Below are 22,823 nucleotides of genomic sequence, written 5' to 3' on the forward strand. Positions count from 1 at the left end.
AACTGACCATGTCTGAGACAGCAATATCCCTCACCTAGAGTCTGTGGGGAGGACCCTTACTCCTCAAGACTGCTTAAGACATCTGAAAATGAGGATGAGCTACCCTCATTTGTTTATGAGATCTATATTTCACTCACTTAATTCCTACAGTAGTGTTAAACAAGCTAATTAATCAGGGTTTTTTATTTTTTATTTTTTTTAATTTTTTTTACCAGGAATGACTGGTGCAATCGATATATTACTTTTAATTGCTATACTACCGCACGTATTTGACTAAAGTACAATGTAAAAAGATCTTAACCTAAAAGGGTCTGACAGAAACGCTATCATCTAGTGCGTAATAATAATCTTCTAATCTCTCCTCCCAGTTTGTGGAAAGTGTTTAAATTAGATTCCAACCAGTTGTCCAGAGGCTGAGACCGATACACGTGCAACCAAACTATTCCCTTCACAACAGACTGGAGAGAACTGGACACATATCTTGTTGCTAAGGAACAGTCGTCATCTTTGTTATACAGACCTTTATTGCACTTGAGCATTGCTTGAGATTTGCGTGGTTAGGGTGTGCTGAAGAGTGTGATGCTGGCTCTAAGACCCCTTCGTTATAGGTAAGTTATATCCATATAAACCAGTGTAAATTTAAATGTATATGTAGCATAATAATTAAACTTTTGTATATTATCAGAAAAAAATCATATACATACAGTATTGCAATAAATATGATTTCGGCTTTGCTATTTACAAAAATGAAATATTTAGTTTTAGTTTAACAGGTGATGTGTATATTTTCAGGCTGTTAAATCTGGAGGTAATCTATATTGTGCACATGCATTTGTTATATTTTTTGAGTTAGTCAATCGCTGTAAGTGTCTACCCTGTTAAAAAGTTAAAACCATTAAGATGATCATTTAATTAATAATGCGGCGCTATTAACAGCTAAATACTTCAGCAGTGGGTGTTTCATCTGAATGATTCTAAAGGCAAATGTTTAAAATTACACGTTTTACAACGTTTTGCATTTACATGGTCTTTGAGTAAATGTCTTCTGTATTATTATTATTATTATTATTATTATTATTATTATTATTATTATTATTATTATTATTATTATTATTATTATACGTTATTTGCTGTATCAATGCCTTGGATTTCATATTTCTAAGAAACACAATTTGATGGTGAAACGAATCAATATCCTATAGATTATACATTATTAGCAACCATGTCAACACTCTGTTCTGCAACAGCTACAATTGTGTACAATATTGCATAATTTGGAATAAAGTGGAATAACATTGAGCCTTTATAATATTGTAGCGTGCACGGGGAAGGCAGCAGTAGGGCTGGTAGGTGATGTAATCACACACAGAGACATAAACCCGATATACGCTCCTTGCAATGGATCCGGCTTTTTTGTACAGCGGTATCGGCGCTATGCTTTAGTGCGAGAAGTCCCGGGTTCGCGCCCGCCCTTTGCCTGTGTGTGGATTGCCTCGCCGTGTGTGATACAACTGCCTGCGGGAACCGAGATCGCTACAATATAATAAGGTTAAGTCGATAGCTTTGAAAGTGGTCCGTGACAGAATTGTCCAATATTGCTCTTCTTGACATCGTACATCCTCAAAATGAGATTTATATGCATTGCAGTCATCTTAGATCAGATTTGCAAAGCTTTCTTCCTTAGTCTGGGAAATAGTGACAGACACTTGAAAAGATGCATACAGACATCTGGTTTGGTTTCTCGCATGCACCTTAGCTAGGTTTCGCAGATGAATACAAATACAGATGGATTTCTATCCTCTATATTGGACTTCATCAATATCCATATGTTTTATTGACCCGTTTCAGGGAAATCAAAGATATAATCCTGAGAAACTGTTGGTTCAACTATCGTATTGCCCGGCAACTCATTCTTTATGAGAATTTAACTCACTTATGAACATTTCTGCATAAATTCTGTATGTACCATAACCAGAGGTAAATCATTTCCATCAATCAAAATCTGAATCCATCGAGTTTTATTTGTTTTACTCTATAGGTACAGTGCCATTTCAAGGCCTTGTTAAAATCTGAGGATGTTGTTACTAGTATAACAGTTTAAAAGTTGCACTATAATCCCTTCATAATGCATGTATTAAGCATTGTGCAGTTTCTATGAAGTATTTATAAATTGGACCATGTCTATTGTATTGAGATGCTAGTAACCCCACAGATTCTATGTATGGCATCTCACTTTTCTTATCTTTTCCTTTTCAGATAAACACTGTGCGCATCTATTCCTGCCAAAGCGACAATGCGTTTGTTTAGTTCTTGCGGGACAGTAGTTGCCTTCCTAATCGTCAGCAGGTATGATCGGAAATTGACTTTCTGATGTAATGTTGGTACTCCACTAACAAAAAATTCTACTGTCTACAGTTTATTGGCAAACATTATGACTATACTAGCTACATTTAAAGATTATTTAATTTATTACCTTTTTAAGACTTAATGATGTGTGTATTGTTTTTTTTCTGCTGCGATTTGCCAGGCTTCAAGTACAGAAAAGACTCCTAAAAACATTTCTGAAGTGGTGGTTTTAGAAATGAACACTAGGGGTGCACAACTGTACTTACCACATCCTCAAACTGTGGCAGCTGTGTGTTAATCATTGAACACATTGAAAGACAAAATCACAGGGCAGTGGAATAACCCAAGGGATAATTTTTTCAAGCACCTCACTTTAGGAGTATTTTCACAGAGGTCGTAAAGGGGCATTTTTCTGGAATAGTTAGTAATCTAAGCAGAAACGAAAACAGAATAAAAAAGAACATGGAGCAGTTGACAATAGCAACTCACAATAATACATTCTAATTCTACATTCTAGAATTCTGTATCTTAGTTATTACATTACACCAGTTCAGATATATCTAATGTATATCTAATCAGAATAAACATGCAAAGTTTATATTTCTTTGCTAAAATGTCATTTATACAGAAACCCACACCAACCATTTTCTTTCATTTTTCTAGTTGTTTATACAGTTCTATATTTAGGTTGGACGTTTCACATAAAATATCTGTGTATATTACTATGGGATGGCACAGAGGTACTGTTTTTGTTTCATCTAGAATTGATTATTGAAATGCACTTTTTTCTGGTGTCCCAAAATGTGTGGTATCCCACTTGTAGCTTGTTCAGAATACCACCGCTAGAATTCTGACTAAAACCAGGAAAAGGGAACATATTACCCGTTTTGGCCTCTTTACACTGCCTCCCTGTGTAGCATAGAAGTGATTTTAAGATTTTGCTGACGCCATATCTTCCAATCCGCACTCTGAGATCGCAGGATGCGGGGCTGCTGGTTATTCCCAGGGGCAACAAAAGCAACATGGGAGGAGGGAGGGCTTTTTCTTGTAGAGCTCCTAATGTATGGAATGTTCTTCGTTTGCCAGTGAAGCTGGGGCCGTTACAGTTTTCAAGTCAAGACTAAAAACACACTTTGATAAAATGGCTTTCGTATCTTAGTGGGTTTTAATGAAACCTTAAAATTACTGCTTTTGTATTGTGTATACTGTTATTTAAATATGTTATTTAAATGGTCTGATTGTGGCAGTTGTATGTGTGACATGATACTTTTGTATAAAAAGTGCTATATAAATGCAACAAATAAATAAATAAAAATACTGTAGCTAGCAACAATACAATAATGTCTTATATCAGATTTCACTGCTGTTAATCTAGACAGATTCGACTGTCACATCCAACTTTAAAGTTTGAAATGATGGGTTTAAATGACCCTTTGCAGAGAGAAAATAACAGGGGGTTTTACATTCATGTGTGAGTGCTAAACCATCGGTGATGGGAAGCATAATTGGTACAAAGGGAGACATGTGTGATTTGAGGCCCTACATTCCAAATGAATGTAGCTTTATATTATTTGTACGTTTAAAATATAAAAACAGAATGCATCACACAATCAAATATGGAAATGCATAAAATGTGATATGGCCTTCACTGTGAATGTACTGTAAATAGCACACAATAATACAAATTACTTTAAAAACATATAATATAGTTTCCAATATTTCATATAGCTGCTCAAATATAATTATAAAAATAAATAAACAGAAATGTGCAAAATGTGTATGATTTCTTTGGCATTTGCTAAATTTGTGATAGGAATTAGATGATAAGCTTGAGATCATTAGAAGTACCTCAATAATGTTTTATCCACACAGTGCTACAATTGGATCAATCTGGAGGGAACTAATGTTGAATAGAATGCCCTAAAAAGATGTTCCTTTGTTGACAGGTAGTTTTATAAGTAGCTTAGATATTTAATGTTAGTGTCTTAATGTGGTAATATAGCTGATCCACACCCAGACACACACCCAGAAAACAACACGCAAACACACACAGTAGTCTACAGTTGAAACCTGAAAGAGTGGATACAATGTATAGGTTCATGAAAACCAATAGTAAGAGAGACCCAAATATGTCCTCCTCCTCACAGATAGACTCAGTAAAATACAGCATGCAGAATATGATGTATGATTAGGGCTCAAGGCCACCACTGAGAGGGCATGTGAATGACCCACATGCCCACATGCCACTTACATTTGAAGGGAGAGAAATCTGGACTTTCATGTCAGTCATCCAAACATATCTGTTGGGTTGCCGCGAAGGCCAAACACACAGATGCCGATTCACAATGATGCATGTACAATATCTCAGTGGCATCCATGCAGTTGGTGCTCACAGCCATATTGCAGCTGTCCCATGGCTTAGCCCTCTGGCTCTGTAAATCCTCAGGATGTATGCAGACCCACTTCTGGCAGTCTCTGACAGGTACTGGGGTAGAACTATGACAAACTCAAGTAGATTCAAAGTACTGTTTTCAGGTAAAATATATAAATCCTTGAACATACTATTTTTTACCTACACAAATAACATTGATATTAGTGATTGGGCAAGAACACATGTAAAATAAGTGAGTAACATTTGGGCCACTGCTAATTTCACACATGATTTGCTGCAGGATTGCTTCTCAAAAGGCTGAGCTTTTGTGTGAAATGGGGATCATAAAATTACTTGTCAGATACACAGACTAAGGCACCAGAATGAAAAAAACATCAGAGACATTTCAGTTTCTTATTGATGTCTGTAATCCTTTTGAATGTGATGGATGGTCTGGTACATAGGCTTGCTGTTGCTGTAGACATTTCCACAACAATTAGTGGTGCTGTTTCACTGCAGAAACATAATCATCATTAAATAGAGACAGTCTATTCCTCTTTTTAAGATAGTTGTGAAACGTCTGCTTCCTTATAGGCCATTCTGCACAATGGGTCATAAAATAAAGTGTTATTGGTATTATCTGACATCAATTAATTACACTGTAATAATAAAGTGTGATATTAATATTTTAACAAAACAAAACAAAATTTGAACCATCCAGCAGAAAAGTCTTTGAAGAATAATAAACATTTAGGTGTGGTATTGACAAGCAAAGTCTGAATGTAATCATAGGTTAATATATATATATATATATATATATATATATATATATATATATATATATATATATATATATATATTGCTGGTGCATTGCTGGTGTCTACATGAATTTTGTAAGCTCAATTTTGTACAGCATCTGTGATAAGATAAAGCATGTCTTGTGATAATATCACTACCACAGAAAATTAGTTTAATATATTAATGAAACAAAAAGCTGGAAGTTTTATTGAATAGCTCTGGAATCAGGGAAATAAGATGGTCATAAGATGGCACTGTTTTTTTCTATTGAATCTATTGAAGCTACTCTAACTCAAAGCATGGCATGCAAACACATATATCTTTAACCAATTGTGGTATCATATGTCATGTTTTTTTTTTAAAAAATCATGTTTACATGTATTTCTTTTAAAACTGGACGCCTGAGACCTATGTAAAGAATAGAAGGGCACTTGTGTAAGATTATTATGTACAATAACTATTATATACTGCTTTATTATTAATTATACACAAGTTAAAAATGCAGCTATATTTGTTTTATAATCATTACCAACCTTTATTTAGTCCATTGTCCATTTCATTGAAAAGAGGGGAAAGTCTGGTGCAGAGAATACTGTTAAGTGGCTGAGGTACGTGGCCCATTGTGATGTCATCGTTTTGGATGGACTTTGCATTTGAATGGAATCCAGAGTATCAGGTATGATTTTTGTAAAGCAGGTGACGGCAACTGTGCAGATTTGTAGAATACAGCATGGTCAAAACTGAAAGTGACAAGGTTGATGTCATGAATAGCGTTTTTCTATTATGTGTCATGGAATACAATATGAGTGACTGAAATGATCCTGAGCAGTCTATAACGGCTGATAACCCTGTTCTTTTAAAAGAAGATATCATCCACAAAATGACTGCTTTTGTTCCATTATGCATTCAATGAATCTAAATAATTGCTTGAGATCATTTTTTTTCAAACACTGTGATTCATAGTCTGGGAGTGTTGTACAGTCTTTTTCTGCAGAGGAAGGACAGTAAGTGAGATTAATTGGAATAGCTAACACATAAATAACAGGAACACGTTAAACTGTTGGTCTATTTTCAAATAAAGGTTATATGAGGTAAGCTTGACAAACGTAATTAAAATAAATGTCATTTGATACAGCAAAATACAATTTGTGCAGCACATTTACATAAACCTACATTTAGAAAACCGAGATTATGATTGCAAATTTAAAAGTGTATTTACATAATACCATTTTCAATATTCTGCTATGGCATTCCTTAATTACAGTGATTTGTGATGCACAGTATCTTGCCTCTGATGAATGTATATCAGTGAAAATCTCCCAGATGAATTTCAGTTGACTAGCGCAGCAAGAAAGACATCAGCCTGGTTACTTAAGAGAACAAGTGGTGATATTCATAAGAATCTGGTATACGCATTGATTTATTGAGCCTTTGTCTGTATTACTGCAGTTTGACACCACTGAGCACCTTTAACCTTCCTCTGTCACTGATCATGAATGTCAAACTCAGGGCTTCGAAGTTACATCTCATTTCCCTTTTCTATGTCTCTGTCACAGGATTATGGAAAATTCACTCCTCAATGCTGAGGTGAAAGAAGGAGAAATTCTTCCACCTACAATCCAGAAACTAATGAAAGGATATAACAAATATCTTCGACCCTTCTTTGACAGTAAGGAACTCTTTTTTTGTTTGTTTGTTTGTTTTTTGCTTTTGGAAGGATTGCCAAAATGTTTTTTGAATAACTAAAAACAACAGGATATAATAAGAATCGTTCATCCAATTATAATGAAAGTTGGTATGAACATTCCTTGACACATGTTCTTCAGAGTGTCAGAATCTTAGACTTGACTTGTGAGTATGAGTTCTGACCGATTTGACTGATTTGTTTTTCTAACAGATTAAGAAAAACCTTAATTTTGTTTGTACCTGAAGTTGTCAAGGTACTGAAACCTGAGGGATGGTATTAAAGGCTCTTATTGGATACTCATGTGATTTTGATTAAACTACTGTATCCACAGGCATTTGCGACGAGATACTGTTCTACATGCTGTAGTTGTTAGCCAAAAGTTTTAGAAAATACAATAGTATCTTAAAATGTGGAGCTGTTAGAGATGTGATAGCTGTGTGACAGTACAGTATATCATATTGCACAATTTGCCAGAAATTACATTTTAAAATTGAAGTGCATTACACCTATCAATAATGTCAGTTATTGAACTCTCTTTTTTTGTGTGTGAAATATGTCTTGTCAGTGGATTCATTAAAACCTCACTGAAACACTTCTCCATTATACACTGTGCAACCAATTTATTAGAAAATCCATCTGGAAAGCTGACATTCAGACAATTAAGTAGGTTCTCTGGATGTTCTCCAGACAGCTTTCACATATGTTTAGTTGATGCCCTGGTTAATCACCCTTAGCTATCTCTTAAGGTTCTTGACGATGGCTTGCCCAGGCTGTTCCGCTATGTTGGAACAGACTCTATTAACCTCATGACTGCTTATTTCCCAAATCTCCATGAGTGTTTGCCAGAACCCTACTTGTGTAGTTTACATACAGGAGGGAAGGGCAAGACAAGTCACATGACAAGTGTCAGACCTTATAGTGTGTGCAGAAGGAAGGATGCCACTATCATAGCAAAACCTGAGGTGGTGAGGAGGAGTGAACCACTATGAAGCTCAATTGTTATACTTTTCTCTAGATGGGCCTGTCAGTGTTGGAATGAGCCTGGATATTGCGAGTATTGACACAGTATCAGAAATAAATATGGTAAGAGTTTCTTGTTAACTGTTCTCTTATGGTTTTAAAATTGAATGGGAAACAAAAGGCTTTAGTTTTCAAGCAGACAGTCAATTAAAATGAATTAAAGCCCTATTAAGTTAATATATATATATATATATATATATATATATATATATATAGCTTGTTATGGCGCGAATATATTAAAATATTTTTTTTTGTTGTTGTAGGATTATACTGCAACTATATTTTTGAGACAGCGATGGACTGATGAACGCCTGTGCTTCGATGGCAATAAGAGTTTGAGCTTAGATGGAAGACTTGTAGAATTGCTTTGGGTTCCTGATACTTTCATAGTGGATTCAAAGAAATCTTTCCTTCATGACATCACTGTAGAAAATAGACTTATAAGAATCTTCCCCAATGGGACGGTCCTTTATGCTCTAAGGTACACTGTGTATGCTTCTCAGCTTTAAACTGTACACACATCAGAGTGGGTGGTGAAAGCACTAGTAAGAGTAATGAATGATAGGGGCCAGAGTTATTTTATTGTTAATGCTTCTCCAATGCTTCTACAATAAGTTGTAATTGGATTGCTACATTGTGATTTCATATGTAATCTATAACAGAAAATATTTGTATTACAGTTTTAGTTCAATGGTATACTTTGCACCCAGTAAGGAGCGATAGGAATGTATGTGCAATTTCCTGCTGATAAACTAAGTTATAACAGTTGTGTGTGAGTTGCATTGAACCATGCTTTTGATGACAAGTGAACTTGCTAGAAATACCTGATTTATTAAAATACAGGACATATTTGTCAATCGATCCACTGACTGTTTAAATTAAACCTGATGCTCTTTATAGGATAACTACCACTGTTGCCTGCAATATGGATTTAACAAAATATCCAATGGACAAACAGACATGTACCCTGCAACTAGAAAGCTGTAAGAAACTTTTAAAAATGTATTTAAGCCTACAGTATGCTTTTATAGGAATGCTTCAGCATGACTAAAGCCTTTTAATATCATGGTGACAGTTTGTTGTTATTTTCTGATCATACAGCGTAGGTGCCGATCATTAAAAAATGTCTTATTTCCAAACAATATGTGAGACTTTTGCTTGAACCGCATACCACCAAATTCATCATTTATTTTATACAGTACAGGGTATGTTTCATTAAAAACTATGTGTATTTAAAACTTAAACTGTGAGAAGATTAAGGGAATGTATGTTATTGTGATGTTTCAGACAGAGGTAGTCTTTTTTATTCACCACTTCAGTGCCACTTTTTAATCCAAGAGTTAGGTCATATTTTAAAAACGTTTCTAGACTCACTGTAACATACAATATGTATAGCATATAAACAATTCCTGACCTCGTTTCTTACATAACGGTGTATAATGTCCCAAGGTCTGCCTTAGGGTACAGAGCATATGCACCTTATTTGAAGTTACTTTTGAAGGCACGAGGAGTCACTGAGAAAATTGCCAGGTAGTCCCTTCAACTTTGTTTCATCATATACAACTCCCTCTGTAAATCAACAACACTAAGCTTCTTGAGAAAAAAAAAAAAAAAAAACCTGATTCCCTAAATTCACAGCATGGAAGAACGTGATTCTGTAGCACCCCCTAGAGGTGAAACTGTATACAGTTACAATCATGAGAATGTTATATTTTCCATGAGGAAACTACTTGATGTTTGGGCTTGTTGGTACTACTGTATGGTTTCTGTTTTTCAGGGGGTTATAACATTAATGATGTGATGTTTTACTGGACCAGAGGAAATGATTCGGTCAGTGGGTTAGACACGCTGCGTTTAGCCCAGCACACAGTGGGAGATTATCGCACATCAGTGTCAGAAGCCATTTATGAGACTGGTAAGTCTGTGAATCTGTGTGGACAGTGCCATGAATCACAAATAACTGCATCCTTTATTCCCAAAAACAACAATTCAAAACAATTCATCCATTGGTGCATTAATAAATACACTGCAATTCAAAGGTATATAAGAACAAACTGTATTAATACATATATTTTTTAGATCATTTTGAAAATAATAATAGTAATAATAACCTCTGATCTATTGGAATGCATTTGGATTTGCAGACATTATTTGAATGTGTTTCTGAATTAAGTAACTTCTGCTTAGAGTATAATAACATAAAGCAAATTTACGAACAAGAGGAAGCCATTTGGCCCATTGTTGTTCATCCAGTTCCTATTAGATGGTTGATCTCAAAAGTGGGGTACTTTCAAAAATATGACAAAATAATAATGTTCTTTTCTATTACACTACAGTAATCATCAATTACTAACAATCTCACATAATCATATGAGCTTTATTGCTATGAAAACAGGTGTTAAAAACAGAATAATCAAGTTCCATAAACAGACCTGTAAGTGATATCTTTTGCTTTCATTCATCGATGAGATTTTTATAGCAGTAGCTATACACTACACTCTATATTTGATATAGTCCTCTCACCTTTGCAATGATAATTTGCAAATGACGGAGAAAGTCAGTAGTATTACGTAATACATTTTTAATCCATCAAGTTGTATTATTTTACAGTAAATCTTTCTTTATCATCAGTGTAAGTCTGCTTCTGTTGTGTCTTTCCCTGTGGTAGCCGACCTCCTAGCAGATGCTGTAACAGCAACAAGAGGCATGCCTGTCAGCTCTGTTTGAATACAGTGTTGTCTCTTTGCCCCTCGTAGGAGTGATATATTTGAAATCATCTAAACAGCAGCCAACATGCCGTGTATAATTCCTCCTCCAGTTTAAAATGCTCTGTTGTCTCAATGTCATGATGCTAAGCAGGCATGGAATACAGCAGGCGATACCACAAGGCATTATTTAGTGCTGCAGTTTTTGCCATGCCTGTCAACTCATAACAGGATGTGATTTTGGCACGATTCCAGTGTGCAGTGCGTGAAACAAGGCCATCTCAAACCTGCAAGACAGCAGTGAATATTTCAATCAACGGACAGGTTTTAAGTTGGCTATAGTTTGTGGGATTTCAGCTCATTGCTTATCACCAGTAAACCAGTAGTGCTGTTTTTCGTTTTTCTTATTTGTGTTTATATTATACTAAGTGGAAGAAAGATATACAATATACATACTGTAACCCTATCCAAAATGAAAAACATCTTATAAAATCAGTACGAACTGGGGCAACCTCAATTGCAGATGTGGATCCAGTTGAAACATTCTGAAATACTGCTTTAAATGTTATTCAGAATGCCTCCACTGCATCCACATGTAAAGCAGGCCATACCAGTTTTTAAGAAAGATATACGGACTGAGTGTCAGTACTTCTGATCAAGACTTTCCTTTCAAATGAGTATTGTCATTCAAGCTTATGCAACTGAAAGTTAATTAATAATGATATCTAATTGCCATTAACCCTGACACTTCAAACCACAGCTTGTCAATACTGAGAATAAATAAGTCTGCCATCAGTGTGATCTATTCATTGTAACCGTCACATGAGGTGGGGTTTCTCTGAATATAATCCCTTCTCTGCAGTTCTGCTTGTCATTTTTAGTTTAAATACTATACAAAAACCCTTATGAGAGGAATATCTGTAGTCATGGTTACAGTTCGACATAAACCACCTCCTGAAACTCTGTAAAGAACTCTGCTTCTATTCCTCTGCTAGCAGTATAGTGTGCTACCCAGGAAAACACCTCACACCTTGATCTTTCTGTTTCTTCACAGGTCACTACCCCAAATTGGTTTTTCACTTTGATCTCAAAAGGAATATTTTGTATTTTATTCTGGAGACCTAAGTGCCATCAAGCCTGCTTGTTGTTCTATCATGGGTATCCTTCTGGATCAGCCAGTCTTCAGTTCCCGCGCGAATCTGTATAGGTAAGTGCCTTTAATAACCTTGCTGGCATGGGAGAAAATCAAACACTGAAAGACAGTTGAAATCAGGGTGTGAATATTTAAAAGTTTGCATCTAGAAGAGATAGAATAGACTACAAACCCATTGCTGCCTTTCCAGCTTAAAGAGTGCTCCCTGCCTCACTGCTGCAAATGTTCTCATTGTCAATCAGATCCTCACTCCCATAACTAGGCATTTTTAAAGTTTCATTTGGTTGCACAGATAAGCTTGTGCAGTACTTAGCCTGATGTTTGCCTTCTAAGGACAAATAACACTGATTTATGTTATGAATAGGAGCTTTTACAGTGAATAATTTATGCAGCCTACTTCAGTTTTAACAAAGAGGAGCACAGAAACAATTCAGGCAGGCACAATTATACAAAATTAAACTGAATCTACCAAAATGCACTACATAGTCATACAGAACACACATAAAGTGATATACAGTACAATAAGGCATAATTTCATAAAACTGAACAGACTAGACATGCACAATATGATTTGGCAAAACAATTCCTCCTTCCTCCCCTGCAGCTTGTTAGTTTTGTTTAACCAAACAGTCTGGTCCTCTCAGCGAGCAGTTCCAAAAACCTGTTCCTGGTCCCATTGAACACACTGATAAAGAAACTCAGTTATACAGTAAGTCACTGAATAGTAGTGGTAATTAGATAACCATTGTATACCACTAGGTGGCGCTTTACTTGAGGAAACTGGACTTTACATCGGAGGCCTGTTCTGAGACCTGAGTGGTTGTGATCTGAGTGGACCACGTGGCAAAACCATCCACAATAGCACTCAGCTGCAAATTAGACCAGATAAAATAAACAATGATTTACTCTTGGCTTCCTTGTAATATTTCTGTTAGTGTTGCTCGATTTTGTATGCAAATAATGGAATGGAATACTTTGTGTAGCTGACTGAGATAAGTGCTTTCATTTCCCTTCTGATTGAGCCATTGCTGGCAGGGTGTTCTTGTGCGATCCTCATTCACTACCTCTTTATAATGTTGAGGATGCTGGTGTACTGTACCTTCCCAGCAGTTCCTTACAATATGTATTTGTGTCTGTAGGAGTCACAACAGTTCTTACTATGACAACACTGATGATGGGAGCCAGGACCTCCCTACCCAATGCTAACTGCTTCATCAAAGCCATCGATGTGTATTTGGGCATCTGTTTCAGTTTCATCTTTGGGGCTTTGATAGAATATGCAGTGGCTCACTTCTGCACCCTTCACCACCCTGATTCTTCCAGTCTGTTAATGGTAAGCTTCATATTTAAACATATTGCATTGTCTAAATTGAGATTGATGATAATATTGAACTTTTCGATTACTGTTTGAAAAAAAAAAATCAAGTGTAAGTATATTTTGTTTGTATGTAAAAACATGTATTACTTTAGCTTACTTTAACAATCTACACATACTGTAGTTGTACAGTGAATACCATATAACACATTTAATCAGCAGGGGGCGACTGAGAAATATTGACTATTAAGTACTATTGTATTGTCATGTGATCTACATCAATCTCACAGCCCCGAATTCTTTGGAACAAGTCACACGATTATGGTGTTAATGTCAGTGTTCAATTCTCTGCTTTTTGTATGGACATGAACTAAACAAGAGAGAAGAGGAAATGAATGGAGTTGTGACAACGATTGCGAGCAACTCCAGGCAAGCAAAAAAGAAAGAGGATGCTTCAGCTGTAAGCAACTGCAGCCTGTCCAACAGTGACATAAAAACTGAGGCCAAGGAGCAGCAGAGCAAGTGCGCTAAAACGTTCTACATCGTAAAGAAGGTGGTTTGTTTTTTAAACTGCTGCCGAATTGAAAACCCCCATTACATTGACAATTATTCCAGAATGTCTTTCCCACTTTCATTCATATTTGTGAATCTGCTGTACTGGGTATATTACCTTTATTTTTAATTGTTATACAAAAAAAACTGTTTAGAAGTCATACCGACAAGCCGCTATACAACAAGAATGCAGCCTACATTTTAGCAGGGCACAAGGTGGAGCACAATGCTCATATATAGTAACAGGCATTGTTATGGTAACAGCAGCATGCATGTGGTCATTTTCATCATGAACAGCTCTCGCATGATCCGCTAAAGTGTTTTAGTTTGTGAAGCAAAGCTCACGCCAAATGCCAATTTTTTTTTTTTTTTTTTTTTTTTTTATTATTGAAAATCGAGTGTGAATAATTTTGAATGCACATTCTTTCACATATAAATAGCAATGCATTTTTCTTTCAATTTAAAAGAACATACAATTTAAACCAGTTCTAAAGGGAGGCTGGTCCAATGAACATTACAATCCATTAACTGGGCAGCTGTCTACAGACATCTACCTGTTGTCACCACTATACAGCACCAGAAAACCTCTCAAATCTGTGTTATAAGAACAATTCAGACATTTGTAACAAACTACAAATGTTGGGGTTAAGTCCTTTTGATTTGGAATCTCAACTCCTGACTTGACTTTATCAAGACACTGGTACAGAGTCATTGGACCTCCTAATCTGATTATGGTGAACAGCACTGAACAACACGGTTGTGGTATGCATGTCAAGTTGAAGATAATCTCTTGGTTGTCAGCTAAAACCGTTATACATACATCATCATACATGTTCCTTTACCAAACTTAGGATTCACCCTTTTTAACCAAAGAAGCGTTCATAATGGTGAGAAAGCTCTGGGTTTAAAATGATCCTAAGACCCATGACAAATACTGTATTGCTGACGTCATGATTCTTGTTACATATGTCTGTAATAGAGCACCATTCCACCATAAGATGGCAGTGTATAACCTGCTTTACTCTAGTGCTAAAGCTCAATAACATTGTCTAATATAAAGACAGTGTATAAGTAAAATTGTAAGCGTTTAAATAAATATTAAATAACAAAACAGAAAATGTTTCTTCTCATTCTATTCAGTGTTAGCATTAAACAATTGCAGGCAGTTATATCATTTTTTGTAATTTAGATTTTAAAAGAGAAGCCTTTATAAAGTCTAACTTTAAACGGGTTACCCTGTAATGGAGCTGCCACTGTCTGTGAGTGTTTTGGTCTAGTTATTTCAAATGTATTTTAACATAAATTCTACAAATATCATGCAAACTGGCACACCCAGTATATGAGGCAGAAGTTCTTTAGTTGAAATAGTTTCCATTGGTGTTGTGGTTCAATGGCTTCAATCTATTCAGTGCAGCATTGGATTTAAATCCCATTAATAACCAAGCCCATATGACTGTTGGTAAATACAGTGTGCTATGCCCTTAGGCAGGCCATTGTTACATTTTTTTCAGCATAGTTCCATTAGTTTTCATGGTGCATGCTCCTCAGGGAATACATGTGCTCCTCATTCTAAGAAAAGGTTAAACTAAGCTTTAGCTGTGCCTTGTTTAGCATTATGCCAGGATATAATGAGGCTAAAAAGCATGATTTCCTATGTAAGTGAAAAACACTATGCTATCACACATCTTTTAGGTCTGCTCACTTTGAAACCTCTGCCAGAATTGCATCTACAATTAGGTTTGTTCAGTGGAATTGCTAATGACCTTCTCACTCTCTTAAGTGAATGCTGCAATCCTGCCTCGATAGATCATTTTATGCTCTAGGAATGGCTATTTTCTTTTTCAAAAATGTATCTCAGGAAGTGTTATTTTTTTATTTTTTTATTTTATTTAATTTATTTTGTGGCAGATCATTTTTGGTAATGAAAGCATGGTTAAGAAGTGTGTTGCATCGTTTCCTCGCGTTCCTGCATTAATGTTGCTGGCAGGAACCTGATTAATTATCTTTCCCTCTATTTCTAAAAGAATCCCTGGATATCAGTATAATCTAACAATTATAATGTTCATGCCCCAGCCGTGTGCCATTAAAAACATTTTAGCATTTCCTGAAAAAATAAAAAGTAGAAACGTATAGGAAATGTATCACATTGTATGAAAAGGCAGGCGGTTCAGTGGCTTGCCAATGTATTAAGAAGCGGCTCACCTTTAGGTCACGGTTCACTTCTAGCTCATGTTGGAACATGATGGGAAATCATTTGGAGCTGGTGGCTGTTACAGGCCTCTGTTATACGAGTTCTGGGGGCCTCAGCACAGGTCCACACCACATACTTACACTGGAACATTAGGAGGCCTTCTCACAGATTGAGTAAACAAGAAATGTATCATATAAATGAAATGAAATTAACTATGTTATGTAAGACAATGTGGTTGTAAAAGCCAGTATGCAAAGTTAATAAGAATCTTTGTTTTGTTTTTATTGCATGCTCTTATTCACCTGAGAACTGTTGGTCTCAGTTTTGTCTCTTGGAGACCCAAATGCTTGTCTGAAACTACAGCCCATCCAGCTGATTATTATACCGAGCATCAAAAGAAATGTATCACTATTATAACACGTTTATTTAAAAAAAAAAAAAGGTATATAAATGATGGACATTGACACAATGTTTTTGGTTTCTTTTTAATCACTCCATCATTCATCCTTGACCATGACACGCTTGAGTGACTATGACTGAATCATATGCACTTAATCACCTAATTAGTGAGACAGTTAATTGGACACTGGATATGGAGAGATTTCAGCTGTTGAATTGCAAGCAATAAAGAAAATGACAGAAAAAAAACAATATGCCACATCTATCAAGAGAGCAGCGCCTTCGTGCGATCGGCATGTTGGAGGTTGGACTAGGGCAGCGTACCGTGGCTTGCCATCTTGGGAGCACACAGCCAGCAATTTCAAACCTGGCGAGACGGTATAACCAGACACACTCTGTCAATGAACTGGGAGACCAAGAGTCACAACACCTGCCCAAGATCGACAGATTAATTTTGTCCATTTTTAATCAGCACAATAAAAAGACACTGCACCTGCTCTAAAATAGAGTTTGTCATTTTTCGATCACATCTAGTGTATTTGATCCAAATATAAGTGATATGTTTCTTTTGATACTCAAATATTAGTAGTAGTAGTAGTAGTAGTAGCAGTAGTGTTTGCAGCTTCATTATTACACATTTTGAAGACTTTCTTGAACAGATGGCTATCTAGCTAAAGGGGAAACTATTTCCGGAATGCATACGTGCTTTTCATATCATTGGCTTTGTTTTTGGTCAGAATGAGAACACAGATTGGACATTCAGGTCATGTCATCCACTGCGCACAGCTTTATAATGCAATCAATGCCGAATGATGATGAACATTAACACAGCATAACCCTGAAAGTCACAGTGAAATAAAGGAGATTCTTCTGGAGGCAGTGTTTTTTATTTATTACACAAATGGCTCTGCAGCTTCCTTAAGCAAAACAAATATCACACATCAGCAAATATCAAGTCATAAATTGTTGCACTTGCACTTGCTTGCTGTATTTATAGGAAACCAGTACAATATGCTAAAAGCACTGTACACAACCTACCTGGCATAGCTTTGACGTTATTGATAGCTACCATTTTTTTCACCCTATTCTGGTTGTGCAGGTAACAAAAGATGGAATATGATGCCCTACTCTACCTCCTGCCCAGTCTATACAGAATAATTTAAAAAAGCAGATCAATGGAAGAAATATTCCCTTCTATGAGCTACCATCCCAGTGCACAAGATGGAGGAACAGCAGGAAATCACTACTTTCCAGTATGAAGCACACTTATTTAATGATGCTTGACGTGACTCACATGACTCATCCTCTAGTTCATGTACCAGTAGAAGCTGTAAGAACCTTTCCTGTACAAAGATCACATTTAAACATTCAACATATTTTCTTCTGTTGTACATTGGAGAATATATTCTTCTACTTGGAAACTGTTTTATCATGTAATGCAACATTTCTGTGTCTTTTTGTCTGGTGCTGTAGATAGACACGTATATTTTTGGATATGTTTATTTCATGGATGCCACACATTATACAAGTTATTGTTCTAAAACACTGTTTACATTTTAAATATTAGACTGTTATGTGTGTTCAACCAATGGAAAGATTCCAGGTGTTTTGTTATTTATATAGATGTGTGCGGCTAGTTTATTATTAGGAATGGTTGCAGGAAAAGCACATTTAGCGGGGATTTGCAATGAGTTCAGGTCTACTGCCATTTTTGTTATTTTTCTTTCTTCCTTCCATATACTTCCCTTGAGCCAGGAACCTAAACTTCCTGTGATGTGGTTTTTTACATATTCTCAAGGGAGATTTGATTTCAAGATCACAACCTATCCTGGTTCTCAGTTTAATGCACATTTTTAGGCAGTGCATCAAAATTTCAGTTTTGCATAGCTTTCAGTTTTCTTACTGCACTCTCAGCAAATCTGACCTTATAAGTAACATAATAAATGCATACAATAATTGTCCTATCTTATTCACTAGTAATCTAAAGAGCATTTTTGGAAGACAAAATCTCTATTAAATAATTGAATTTAGTAATTACTGACTATGTATCCCCACAAGAACAGTTTGTCCCATAAACATTAATTAGAGTGGTGTTGATGTGTTCCATGGTTTCATGCATACAGTATGTGTGTGTAAACCAGTCGAGTCTAATGAAAGATGGAAGCTATTTGAACAGCAATTAAGCATCAAATACAAGGTTAGACTTAGATCAAAGATTGCAATGATTGTTGTGTTATGATCCAGAGAAAAATAATAATAGATAGCTGTTCTTTAAAGAGGTCAATAAGGTTACAATCCAATCCCAATATCTATAATATATAAAGTATGGAGGTCACAAGTCATAATGCACCGTGGTTCTTCTGTAATTGATGGCAACAGCATTCAGTATCTACAGCCAGCTTGATAAAACTGGAGGGTAAGAAATGTATATTGTTGGGGATGTCAATAGCCCAATGGGTAACAAACAGAAAGTGACCATCAGACAGGGAACAACATAAGTGCAACACAACCCTTATGGTACAAGATCCATTTCACCGAGATACAAATGTAACTGACACATGAGTTACATGGATTTATGATGAATTATGGCCATGCTAATTATACAAACAAATGATAATATCTACCAAGAGAAATACAGGGATGATACCCACTGGAAGGTATAAATAGCAAATGTCACAAAGATCTTTCACAACCATCAATTTGTGAATATTCTACAAACATTATACAGGTGAGTGTTTATTAGAGAAAAGATCTAAGGGACTTTGTAAAGCTGGAGGAGAGAATGCTAGCATACTGGAATGTGCTTCATGGTTAATGTAAGGAAGCATGCACTTGTAACTAAAACAGGAAGAGAATTTGTTTAAGATAAACAACACTTCCATTTTCTGCTCGAGCTAGAGGCCAGTGTTCTATTTATTAATTCCAGGTTAGGTTGAGGTTTACTCAGATTAGCTTTAACATACTGTGGAGCTGGATTAGATGTACTAACACTGTGAAATGCAAAACACTCGTGGGAGTGTTTTAATCAAATATAATTTTACAAGTTGTGTTAGACAGAAAATAGCTTTCATCTATGGTGGTGAACTCGGGTCTTTCAGTACTGGTTATTTTTTTTATTGAGACTGGTGAATTAAAATACTGTATATTAAACCTAGTATTTACATAAATTGTATGATGTGAGTCTCCTTAAACAATCATTGCTGTTTTACTATATAATTAACATGAATCTGTTGACATATTCTTCCTTTCCTATTCTGTTATCAAAATAATTAAAAACTATGATAATGATAAACGATGAGTAGTTCATACATAATCCTATTACTGTGAGCAATCTTCTTATCTATATGCTTATAACTCATGAATGAGGTCAAGGAATTAAAGCACTTTTGCAAGTGGATGCAGGGTTTGGTCATTATTAATATTAATATTGCAGATCATATTACACTGTAGGTGCAAGGACAGAGATTTCTAAAATGTACAGACAGAGACAGAGTTTCTAAAATGTACAGGTGGCAATACAATGTGCATGTATTTATTTATGTAACAGCTGCATTATACATATCACTATATATGTCAAAACATACCCTGTTCCAGATGTGTTTTGTCTTTTCTTATTTGGAAAGGACTAACACTTTTTTTAACGGCATCTTTAATTTCATAATACCCACCTGCTGAAATCAGAAAACTGGAGATGTAGCAATTCCCTGTTACAAATATATATATATATATATATATATATATATATATATATATATATATATATATATGACACAGATTGTGTGCAGGATTAGAAAACTATATTAAAAAAGGAAGGATCTGAATTCTGGTCATTTTTAATGTATTTTTTTTCGTATGCAGGTGTACGCTTGATAAGGTAACTGATTCAATGTATTTTGTTGTTTCAATGAGCAGTAACTAAAATCAAAATGGGGTTTTTACTGACGAACAATTCATTCTAAACAAGCTTAAGGAAACAACAAGTAATAGATTATTTTTCCATCTTTATAATGTATGAGTAACGGGGACAACTAATATATTACCCCTGTAAAGAGGATCTCAGGATCTGCAATATATCAGTGATCTGTCAGTGCTGATCTGTATTTATGTTTACTGGGTAAGGAAAACAATAACACAGAATTCAACTGAGCAGGATTGTTTCGATGTTGTTCTAACCAAAGTTAGAGACATAAAACCGAAGAAGCTGGAGCTGCTTTTAGAAACTGATCACCAATATCCAGCAGCTAAATACAAAAAAAGTACTTCAGTTATGGCTTGGGAATGTTTATTTAATAAATATTGCTTTTTTCTTTTATAGTGAAAACTTCGGACATGACAGGATTAAAAGGAAAATGTTGAATGTTTTCTGTAGAAAAGCACTCAGACAGAGACTGCCATGAGAGTGGGCTTTTTGTGTTGCTGCCTGTCATTTACTTGTAAAGGGATGGGGTTAAACAAGTGCACTGATGGTAAAAAATTTACGTCCGCAGTTGAGCAGTTGTTTGCACTATGGAGTGATATGAACTGAACCAGACATTAAAATCCAGAGGGACTGTATTGATAACAGCAGATTAAAAGAAGTAACAGAGTGCACAAGAACCTGAAAGCAGAGCAACATAAGTCATGGAAAAGTCAATGAACAAGAGAAGAGAAGCTGGGATGCTACTAACATTTATGTGCTGCCCTGACTAACCCCTAAACAGGCAGCTCACAGGTCAGCTGAGCCCCCGCACAGTACAGTACATCCTGTTTTTGGAAACAAAGGTTTAGTTCTCTAAAAGGACCGATATAGACAGATTCTAGAGTTGGGGAACATCCAACAAAGGGCCTGTTATATATTATAGCACGTGGGGCCTGCAAAATACATGTGTATACCTAGACAGTGCAGAGGACAGCCAGTGTAAAAGTTATCAAAAACATGAACCCATTAAGTACAAAATTAATTTTTCTTTGAAAAAATCAGAACACAAGCTGTATTTATGTAATTTGATATGTTACATTTAGACTTGATATTTGCGGTTAACAGAATTAGAGTAAGTTACGAAAAAATATAGTTAAAGAGAAAATTTAAATAACAGTAAATGCTCCAAAAATTACAAAGTAGCCTGTCTTCAAATGTGGACAATGGCACTTAATGGGTTAAGGGGACTATAACTATTTTGAAATAATCACATAATGGAGAAATAACAAGCATGTAATACGGAGATGCACAGCATTTTTTGGATTCCCCCAAAGAAGTAAAAGCTTAGTACTGGTGATGTCTGGTGCAAGTCAAGTCCATATGGCCCCAAATTCCAACAGACATTTAATGTAACATGAATACAATCTAATGCAATGAAGGCAGGTTCTTGAGTGAGTCAGGATTCTTCAGTGGAGTGGTCCCTAATGGGGATCAGTCTGCAACTCAAAACCTAAGAAAAATAAAAATGTTTAGAAGAAAAACTGAATTACCATTCTGTCCAGGAGAGAGTGGGGCTGCGCATGATGGCACAAGTTCACTCGTGGGGCAGAGTTGGTCCTGTAAAATGATGTGTAGAAATCCGTCAGATACCAGCAATGTCAGCCCATAGTAGAAGCATCCAACATGAGATTAAAGCCAAGAACTACAACTAAACATAAAAAAGTGCTGGTTGTTGTTTTAACTTTTGAATTGAGTATGTATGTTCTATGCACGGAATGACATCATTACACCAGGTAAGATGGGCTGGAATTCTAACAAACCCTTAAAGGGGATTGGTTGATTACTCATGTGTGATTTAGAACAGAATAACATAAAGTGGTTCCATTTTCATTTTGAAGATGTCCTGTATGCTGAATATACAAAGAAACTTCCTGCACGTATGTAATATGTAAATACATTAGGCACAGCATCTGCTTTCTGATTCTGTTATACATGTGGATTAGTTCTCCAATGTCCACTATTTCCCTTCCTTTATATTTGTTGAATAGGCCGTTACTACAACTTAACAGCTGTTGAACTTTGTTTTGTTTATCATATTTTCCAAGGTGGCATACTTTAGCCTAGAGACCAACCTTCTTGTATTGTGATGTGGCGAATAAGTGCAAACTGTTAGTTAAGCCATCTAACTTGGCAGGAGGCCATTAACATCTGTATCGGCGGAGTGGCATACGCCAATAGTAATTTTATTGAACGGCTTAAAAAAATCCTTATAGTTCTGGAAATCTTTTCATTATCAACATTAATGAGTTTTTGCCACTAATGAAAATGAGAAACATAAGGAAACACAAGAATGTTACCAGCTGGTAAAAAGTGTGTTTCATAGTGCCC

At 35.8% G+C, this 22,823-nt stretch overlaps 1 pseudogene; it reads left to right on the plus strand.

Annotated features, from left to right (window-relative positions):
- The first annotated feature begins 296 nt into the window (after positions 1 to 296).
- On the plus strand, positions 297 to 17,272 carry LOC117417972 (gamma-aminobutyric acid receptor subunit pi-like; annotated as a pseudogene).
- Positions 17,273 to 22,823: the final 5,551 nt, after the last annotated feature.

Source organism: Acipenser ruthenus, chromosome 13 (assembly GCF_902713425.1).
Source record: "Acipenser ruthenus chromosome 13, fAciRut3.2 maternal haplotype, whole genome shotgun sequence".
Classification (NCBI taxonomy): Eukaryota; Metazoa; Chordata; class Actinopteri; order Acipenseriformes; family Acipenseridae; genus Acipenser; species Acipenser ruthenus.